General features: G+C 36.8%; 1 long non-coding RNA gene across 2 annotated transcripts in view; it reads left to right on the top strand.

Moving 5' to 3' along the window:
* The first annotated feature begins 1010 nt into the window (after positions 1-1010).
* Positions 1011-6783, top strand: part of LOC106569685 (uncharacterized) — a 49762-nt gene continuing 43989 nt past the window's right edge. The window contains exons 1-2 of one of the 2 annotated variants that reach the window (XR_014380373.1): positions 1011-1083; positions 1448-1470. This is a non-coding gene — a long non-coding RNA (uncharacterized LOC106569685). Of the gene's footprint in view, positions 1084-1447; positions 1471-6429; positions 6734-6783 lie in introns of those variants that run through there. The other variant, XR_014380374.1, reaches the window with a different exon arrangement.

Here is a 6783-nt window from a genome sequence, read left to right as displayed (position 1 = left end):
TAGATGGGTGAGAAAACATGTATTTAATCCGTTTTTAATTCAGGCTTTAACAAAACAATGTGTGGAATAAGTCAAGGGGTTTGAATACTTTCTGAAAGCACTGTATATCATTTATGATGTCCTTCAGAAAGTGAAGTAGGCTCCATGGTCTCATTTTATTTGAGGTATACAGTAATTGTCTAGATCACGATTTTGTAGACGCCATGTTAAAATTCGTTATTTGACAAACATATGATTTTTCAATGAGCCCACTTCATAACAAAATACTAATTGCATTTTTCACGGTTGTGACTCTGGACCTCGAAGCCAGTTCCACTGCATTTTTTTAATTGTTCCCCTTTAATCAGGGACTGACTTAGACCTGGGAAACCAGGTGTGTGCAATGAATTATCTGGTAGAACAGAAAAGCAGAAAGCTCTGAACATCGTAGTGTAACAGTTGAATACCCCTGTCCTACAGTATGTGCATATATGCACGAATTTATTGTGAGACTGTGTTGGTATGTGACGTGAGAAACTAGACCTACATGCTATTTGAAGTCAAATGTAAGCTAAATTACTTCTGAAATCATTTTTTTTTTTCCACAAAAAAGGCATATTGTGTAGTGTAGTTTAGTCTAAATTGGCTTTATTGTGTGAAGTTTATGGCTTAAGGCCTAATAAAAATATTCTCAAAAATCTAGTTTAGGCTAATTATATTCAGGCTATTTACTTTATTGAATCACTTTAGACATCTGCAACTACTGACATGATGACGAGTTCCTCAATGCTTGAATCTCAAAAGGTTGACGAACTCTCCACCACAGAGAGCGCGCGCTTTTTCTTCATAATGAGCTGCACGACACGCCTTGAATTGCAATAGAGGCTCGCGCTTTGAGCTTGAACTTGACTGTCGGAATGTGCCTCGTGGGAACAGGCCCGAGTTTGCCCCCTCCTTTCATGGTGCACAATTTGGTGTCAACTCTAATTATCATAAATCCCAGCCTGCTTCAAATGAAGGGACGAGAGGTGCTGGGAGCTAGTCTCTCTCACATTCAAGGCAGGGGAAGAATTAAGAGCTCCCTCGGTGAAGAAGCCCACTTGGGTACGTTTATTTTACAGACACTTCTACTTGAGAAAGTTTAGGCCTAATATTTAATCCCAGCTACTTGTGTAGCGTTAAACGAGAAATATGTGTAATTTCTCACATTTTGATATTGACGATAAGTAAACGTTTGTAGGCAATATTTATTTTATTGTATACATTTCCAAGTAAGCCTATGCTGAATATTAGCTTAACTTTTATAGAGCATCATTAACATTTGCAAGAGTTTGATGTCGGCTTGCATGTAAACCTATTCTACTTTTACTCAAGTGGGCCTAAGAAACTAAAGTTCTATTCTGATTAAATTATTTTCATCTTATTTTTTTATTTTATTTCGTTAACATATTTTCTTATTTCCTTGCAGATGACTTTCAGACATAACAACAGGTAATTAAAACAGGCATTCACTCCTTGTAGTAAAGCAATTTATGTTTTTAAACATAAATAAAACATTTATTTTGCAGTGTAAATTTGCAAAAGGTTGTACTTAGTTAATTATCTTCAAAACATTAAGTATTCAATGTATACATTTCAACATACAGTAAAGTAGACAATAATGCATTTGTCTGATACAGTTATACATTTATAACCTTATTTGAATTAGCTCCGTTCTTGGGACACGTATGTCTTCATCATGTAAAATGTAGTCCACGATTCAGTGTAAAATTCTTATCAGGATTGTTAACATGATTATAATCATGACAATATTATTATTATACAACTGCAAATCAATTGTTTGCCTAATAAGACAGTGTCCTATAATACCTGAATATAATAATCATGAGCAGCCTGAGATTACTCAATCTCTTTCTTCATTTCCCTCTTCAACATGTCTGATGTTAGCGCATGGTACCGCACGCACGGCAAGCGGGGCCGGAGCGCCAAATCTGGGACCAAAAGGCTCCTAAACAGCTTCTACCACCGAGCCATAAGACAGCTGAACAGTTAGTCAAATGGCTACCCGGACTACTTGTATTGACCCCCCCCCCCCCCTTTATTTGCACTGACATTCTTGCTCTGGCTCTATGCACACTGACTGAACTCTACCCACACACTCACTACACTGACACTCCAACACACACATACACACCCACTACATACGCACAAACACAAAACACACAAACACACATGCATATTGATGCATATAAATGTTTGTATAGTTAAACACACACACACACACACACACACACACACACACACACACACACACACACACACACACACACACACACACAATTTCACTCTTCACATACACTTCTGCTACTCTGTTTATTGTCTATCCTTATTGCCTAGTCACTTCTACCCCTACCTACATGTACATATTACCTCAACTACCTCGTGCCCCTGCACATTGACTCGGTACCATCCGGTAATAACAGATACAGTAGTCTAGTCTAGTGAATTTGGCCCTAAAACAAGGCTGTGTTGAGGCTTTACTACTGTTGACCAATAAGAGTAAACCAACAGAAGGCCATGTAATGTACTTGAACTCATCATGACTTGTTGGCCACCAGAAGCATAGACAGAGTTTGGGAAACTCGGATTTTAATGACACAATGCTGGCACCAAAAGCTAAAACACATTCTAATTTCTAAATTAGAAGATTTTTGTGGAATGTTTTCTATCAACAAGGAGGATGGTTTGGTATATCCGCGGGAAGTAGGGGCGCTGAAAGTGCTGCAGCACCACCTGAAAAATCAGAATAAAAAACATTTTAAAAAATATATATATATTTATATATATATGAGTGCAGGGCTATTAAATTAATGCATGGCCCCCGGGAGCTGAAATACTGCTGTTTTTCTATTCTTCCTGGCTAATCAATTAATTGTATTGATTGTCCAGTTAAAAAATGAACCCCAAAAGGTTCTTCAAAAGCTTCTTCGAGGATGCATTAAAAGGGGTTATTTGAAGAACTTATAGGATTTCCCTCACAGTTTCAATTCGAAGAACCCCTTAAGGATACTCCAGGAATCTTTTCTTTTTAGAGTGTAGGACGGTGCACAATTGGCCCAGCGTCGTCCGGGTTTGGCCGAGGTAGGCCGTCATTATAAATAAGAATTTGTTCTTAACTGACTTGCTTAGTTAAATAAAAAAATGTATCATCAGCCAGGGCTAGTTTGGATCATTACACATTTTGTCTTTAGATAGATGATCGTCTTTTTTTGTATGTATGTTGTTGTTTTCACTGTCTGTTTCCCCACACCACATTCTTCCATGCTAAATAGACATAATATACTATAAGTTCGGGATTTTGAACACGTAACTTAACATGTCAAGTAGCTATTTTTGGGAAGGCATTCATTCTAAAGGACTTTACTCTCGTGAGGCTATTTTCACAATTCTTCTCTGACATAATTTTGAATTGATCGCATGTACCCACAGAATACCTTTACAGTATATAATTTACTCCTGCATATTGGGGTATGATATCAGTGGAATAATCATAAAAAAATATGAATTACATTATTTGAACAACTTTAATACGTATATAGAACACACTCCTGTGAAGCAGGGTGGAAGTGGTATATTCCCCCATTTCTACCGTGTAAACCCTATTTCCAAAATAAGTCACATCTGTAAATGATAGTGTAACATCAAATCACTTATAATCAAACTTGATTCAAAATGCATTTACGTTTAAATACACTTTAAAATAGACGTGTCTATATATTTGCTGACGTATGTTTAATCTAGAGGGTTGTATTGTAAACTCACTTGGTTGAAACTATTTCCGGTCTTGTACTGTACTTGACGCTTTATTAAGACGGTAAACGTACATAAAAAAACATGTATTCCCTCAATTTTATCAGGATGGTTTATATGCATTGATAAAACTGTTATTACGTAAGAAATTACCAAGTAATTACTGGTTAGTTTATTTGTGAGTTATAGCAAATTGGCATATTGCTCAATAAATAAATAGTATACCATCTGAAATTGAAAATTAAGCGTTTGATGCAAGTTTCAGACTAAGCAAGTACCTATTGTTATAAAGGATGTAGGTTACCAAAAATCATGTGGTCAAATTATTTATAGGACATATTGAAATAAAATGACATTAAAAAAGTTGCAGTGCTCCTTTTGACCATGTAGATTTATCGTTATTTTGTCACGGAATTACAGCATGAGCTGCACAAGTTGGTTGGTGCAAATCAGTAAATATGTTCGTTTTCTTTAGGATCAATTCAATTTGTGCTGAATTAATCTAACACTTAAAATGAACTTCAACCAATACAATCGAACATCAAAGTTTGATTCTGGCCTCGAAATATCAGTACGATGACGTTTAGACTGCAGGTCAAAGCAAATAAACATATCCACATGTATTTAGGCGTAGGCTAGCGTAAAAGAACGTATATCCTTCTCAAAATGTGAATGACGTAGCCTATACATTAGGTGACATTTTGCTTTTATCGTTTCTTAATTACAAATGCATATATGTTAATTAAAGACTCCGAATGAAGCACTGAATTTTGTAGTGAAAAATTAAATATAATTGGTGAATTGTGTCCCTCCATTAGCTTTCTATGACTGCATGAGATGTCCACCCAGTTTTTGAAGGTGTATGTTTGAAATGTTACCTGAACATTTTACAATCTGTATAAACGTATCATTCGTTTTCCCAATGAGAAGGCAAACACGCAAATAAAGCATTTTCATTTATGATACAGTCTGTAGCCTACTTCAGGATAATTTACAGGGATAGGCCTAAACAAAGGCTCACCTAAAACACATATTCACATAGCTATCTCTCCCTCTAATTGTCTGTGTATCGTGTTTTTTCGTGTAGTCAATAACTGACAACCAATATTTGACTGTAAAAGGACATTAACACTGCAGTCTACACTGTAGTCCAATCCACTGAAGACAATGTTCATGTCCCCTGTCACCAAAGAGCGTCGCTGTTTCTATCCTTCGTGTACTGTAGGATGGGGGGGATTTTTCCTCCCAACGTTTTGACAATATTAATTCCGAGAGATATACTGTATGTTCTATATCATTTTATTTGGGGCAGGGTCAGATAGTCTACATTCTTAGCATACAATCCATAACGTTAGATACGTTCATATTGTACTTTCACATTGAAAAGCAGATGCTCACAAAGCCTTTTTGTTGAAATATAATAATTCACTAGTGTGTTTGCTGTATAGACGTTTAGCCTCGTTAGTATTATTCCTTATTATTCAAAGTTACTATATGAGTATACAGACGAAAAATGAAGGTTCCTCAAGGGTTCTTTGATAAAGGTGATGGTTCTATGTGGAACCATACTAACCCAAATAATAAATATTTGAGTCCTTCAGTGTTTTTTGTGGTTCAAAAAGGGTTATTTCCTCTTTAGTGATAATTAAAATCTAGGGTCGGCGCCTCATTAGAATATTTGGGGCGTGGTTTGCTTACAGCTCTTTTTGTGCAACGGTGAGTGAGAGTGTCATTAGTGTTTAGAGAACCATCCTCCATAAAGGTTCTATAATTATAAAAAAAATTACAATAAAAAGGGTTTTATATCCCCAAAAAGAGTTGTAACCATAGCGGAACCCTTTTGTTGTGCTATATAGAAACTGTTTTAATGGTTCTTTGTAGGACCTTGGGAAAGGGTTCTTTATAGCACTATACAGGTTCCATTTAGAACCTTATGATTATGGTGCTTTATATAACCTTCAAAAAAAGGTTCCATATAGCACCAAAAAGCGTTGCGCTATGGTTACAAGCCGAATAACCCTTATTTGCCACTATATAGAACTATCTGTTTTTAGTGTGTATGTTACTGCAGGCCCATGGGCTTTAGACCAACTGAAGATTAGTATAGAAAAAATATAGTCCCAGGCCCACGATGCATTTGAGTTTATTTGGCTTGATACAAAATAACTTGAATGATGAAGATTATGGGCTGCTTCATTCTCTTTGTAAAGAAATCATTTGGATCCTTAAAGTTTCCTATATCTGGCGTCCATAGGGTAACAGTAATTCCAACTGACAAAACTGTTCAAAAAATCGCTCAAATAAAGATTCAATGTATATGTTTCTTTGTTTAACAGGAGTGACATTTAGACCTAAATAAATAATGTTTATTTATGGGCAAAAGTGTGTGTGCGCGTGCGTGTGTGGCTCCATCGTGAGTATTGCTTTCATCCAACAATTACATTTCTTAAATAGCCTATCACCTCATAATAATCTGGCGTAGTAGGCCTAGGTAGGCTACTACCCGAGTATGTAGCAAGCAGTATATGCCCTGACCATTGCTTTTCCATAAAGTCCGGCCGAATTAATCGTATACCTATATACCATATATGGTAACCTCTTCGGATAGCATCGCCTGACCATGCGCGTACCATCATTAGCATTTTTATTTTCGTATCTCCCGCGACAAGCACTGCACCTATTACCTCACTGCGCGACAGAAGGCAGAGAGGCAGATGCGTCATTGAGGAGTAATTAACGCGCTAACATTAAACTTGAGCATCAACACCGTCGCTGTGGCGCTGTTTCTGTCTGGTTGCCAAAGCCTGGCTGTTGCCAGGAGGATAACGTCGCGATAAACAATAGCCTCGGCATTGTTTTTCCCCAGCTTCATGGTCCTACATCATTTTGAAGCTAAGGAAAGCAAGATAATACAATATTGGAACTGGTTTCTAGTGAATGCAAGGTAGGTTATGGCATAGGTGGTTATAGGTCTGGCATGTGGTTATGCTGATA

The sequence above is a fragment of the Salmo salar genome, chromosome 14 (genome assembly GCF_965601325.2).
Source record: "Salmo salar chromosome 14, fSalSal1, whole genome shotgun sequence".
Lineage (NCBI taxonomy): Eukaryota > Metazoa > Chordata > Actinopteri > Salmoniformes > Salmonidae > Salmo > Salmo salar.
The sequence above is the reverse complement of the archived record's forward strand: the minus strand, read 5'-3'. Positions and strand labels throughout refer to the sequence as shown.